This window comes from Octodon degus, unplaced genomic scaffold (genome assembly GCF_000260255.1).
Source record: "Octodon degus isolate 3935 unplaced genomic scaffold, OctDeg1.0 scaffold00087, whole genome shotgun sequence".
Classification (NCBI taxonomy): domain Eukaryota; kingdom Metazoa; phylum Chordata; class Mammalia; order Rodentia; family Octodontidae; genus Octodon; species Octodon degus.
In genome coordinates, this window is record NW_004524663.1 from 10,424,348 (window position 1) to 10,427,584 (window position 3,237).

Consider the following 3,237-nt stretch of genomic DNA (forward strand, 5'->3'; position numbering starts at 1 on the left):
TTTATAGGATCTTTACATTTGGCAGAACATACCCTTTTATCCCCATTTTGTGGATAGAAAGTGGAGAGGCCAACTGCTGCAGTATCAGACCGTTGGGCCTGGGGCTAGTTTTCTGTTTCCTAATCTAGTGGTGCTCTTCCCACTCTGCTATCCTGAATGAAACAGGGTTGTGAAGCACAACTGAGAAATGAGCAAAAAAGACCCTGCCAGGGAGAAGCAGGACTCACTGCGGTGCCCATCACGCACAACAAACCTTCTCAGTGATGCTGCTGCTCTTGGAAGGCTTGGAAGCCACAGTGAGGCTGTGCCTGAGTTGCAAACACTCAATTAAATTTAACTTTGGTGGGTCATTTTGTGGTCAGGACCGTGAGTTGAGCTTGGTCAGGAGGAAGGAAGGGCATAAGCAGATGTGGTTTGGGCACCTGCTGTCTTTCTTGCTCTGCGCCTTTCTTTTCAGGGACATAAAGACATCCATGCTGGGCATGGTGGTCCACACATGTAATCTGAGCACTCGGGAATCTGAGACAGGGGGATCATTGCAAGTTCAAGGCCAGCCTGGGCCACAAACTGGCTCAAGGCCAGTCTGAACTGCATAATGAGGCCCTGTCTCAAAAAAAAAGACACATTCCTTCTTTCTCTTTTCTATCTCTTGTACTCTTCCCTGACCACTTCCACCCAGTCCTAACCCTGCTTCTGTGTGGCTGTTCTGGAAATGGTGTCCGAGTACCCAAGCCCGAATGATCAGGGTCATTCGCAAGCTTCCCACCTCTTCCTCTCGGCCCTGTGTATCTGTCCTTGGATTCTACCATCTGTACCTCCTTAACTCTGCAGAATTGTGCCCTCCTCTGTTTTCTGCCATTGCCTCCGCAGGGAGCTCTGCCTCTTTCTTCCCAAAGGATCTCTGGCAACGATGTTTCAGGGATCGTCCTGAAACTTAGATCTGGTCAAGTCCTTGTCCTGTGTAGAAAGTGTCCATGTTCCCTGGACTATTCTGACTTCTTCACGGCTCTAGCTCCTCACGTACCTTGTAGGTCTCGTGAGGCTCCACGCTCTGTTTCTTCTGCCTATTTCCCTGTCGAACCCAGGGCCAGGGGCAGGCTAGCCAAGTGCTCTACCACTGCGCTACACCGCCAGCCCACACCACCTCTTGTCTAGATTCTGACCTCCTGGAAAGTTTTCTCTACTTTTTTTCCTTGGTGTGATTAGAGGTCCCCTCCCTGGGTCTGCAGCACACCCTGTCCTTGCTTTGTGGCACTTACCAGACTACACTGTGATGATGGATTCCACTGTCTGGGCCTCTGTCTTCAGCTTTTCGAGAAGTGTGATCCATGGGGTTCCTGGTTGAGAATCACCTGGAAAGTTTCCTTGACATAAAAGCTCCTGTGGGCCCCATAGCTCCCATCAACCTGGAACGTTTGCATAGCAGTCTCGAGGCCTGTATTTTAAGTTTCCCGTGACATTCTGACTTGTGCCAAGTCTGAGAACCACCACACTGGACAGCGTGGAGGCGATGTTTTCTTGTACTTCTACACTGCAGTAGGATGGTGCACAGTAGACGTGCTCAGATGGAGACGAATGAACACCAGTGCGGAAACTGAAATACCCTAGAAGGTTCCTCCGATCCCAAGTGCCAGCAGGTGGCGCGATGTCAACGTAAATGCTTTCATGAGCGGCGAATAGGGGGAATACAAATGGTTTCTTTGTTTTGTTGTTTTGCCAGAATTCAATTCTCAAATGCAATGTATTGTAATTAAATTTACTTTTTCCTACCCAATGTGTCTACAAGTCTCTCATTCCTATGAATACCCTGTCTTAAGAGAAACCAGTGGAAGAGAGCCAGACAGGAAAGGAGAGGTGGGAAGCATATTCCTAATTACCCTTATTTCCAGTCCAGGAGATGGGAGCAGCTCCCTGCAGATACTACATGCTGGGCAATTACCCAAAGCACTCAAGTGACTGTGTCATCTCAGCAAAAGGGATCTTCCTGTTATTTCTGTTAGTCACCCACTGTTCCTGTACGGGTTGTTAAATGCCAAGGAGACTAACCTTTTAAGATCATTTCCCTCACAAGTCGAAGTCTGAGCCTGGCTCTCGGCCCCACCCGTAACTCCTGCGCCCCATTTGCCCCATCCGTAACTCCTGCGCCCCGCCCTCCCTGGGGTGTCTGTGTGCCGAGAGCTGACAGGGCAGCCGGCCATGGGCTGACTATCAGGCAAGGCAGAGCTGCTCTCGTTCCCACAGCCCATTTCCAGCTGGAGGCCCTGGAGGATGAGGAGGGCCTTGTCATCTGCCAGCTCTAGACAAAGGGAAGGGAGAGTGAGGGGCTCACACAGAAAGGAGGAGGTTAAGGCCTCTGTTCTCAGCACAGACCGTCTTATCCTGGAGGCAAAGTTTAAGGACATCATACAATTTAAGGCTGATATGGGGTAAAAATAACTATCAGTTTCTGAGTGACCAAACATAAATGACCTAGAAGTGCTTAACACTAACGAGAAGACACACTCCCCACGCCCTTCCACTTCCTTCATGGATAATCAAGTATAAAAGTCATTAGGCCAGTCCTGTGCAAAACAGGCAACTGTGAGGGGTAGGGGGCTGACCATGGTGTCCAAGGCTGACTGGGATGGGGAGGCACACCCTTGGGGGAATCCAGTGCCAACTGGGGTGAGGGGGGTGTCACCATGGAAAAGTGCCTGGTGTGGGGGTTGGACTTTAAGCAGTGTGAGAAGGGAATCTCCAAGAATATCTAAGTGTCCTAACAGCAATGAAGACAAAGCTTACTGGTGAAGAAGAGGAAGAAATGACCACAGAGCAGAGCAGACCTGTGTGTGGGCAGAGAGCAGACCACAATGGTGCACACTATTTGGGAGGTTAAGGCAGGAGGAGTGTTGAACCCAGGAGTTCAAGATCAACCTGAACAATTCCATGAGACCTCACCTTAGAAAATAAAATAAAAACTAGAGAAGATTAAAATTAGAATGAAACCTGCCTTGGGCTGGAAGAATCAATATGAAATCATAGTTCTTAAAACTAAGCAAATAAGGGTCATCCAAATAGCTCAGTGGATTAGGGGCCAGGGGTTCAATCCCCCAGGGTGCGCTGAGATGGCAATTGAGGGTGTGGTAGCACACACCTGTAATTCCAGCTCTTGGGAGGCTGTTATCAGGCAGATCACTACGAATCCAATCTAGTAGTGAGACCCTGAACACCCTCTAGACCCTTCCCTAAAATACAAAA

At 49.3% G+C, this 3,237-nt stretch overlaps 1 pseudogene; it reads right to left on the reverse strand.

Annotated features, from left to right (window-relative positions):
• Positions 1-1,401: 1,401 nt before the first annotated feature.
• LOC101571771 overlaps positions 1,402-3,237 on the reverse strand; it is a 21,164-nt pseudogene continuing 19,328 nt past the window's right edge.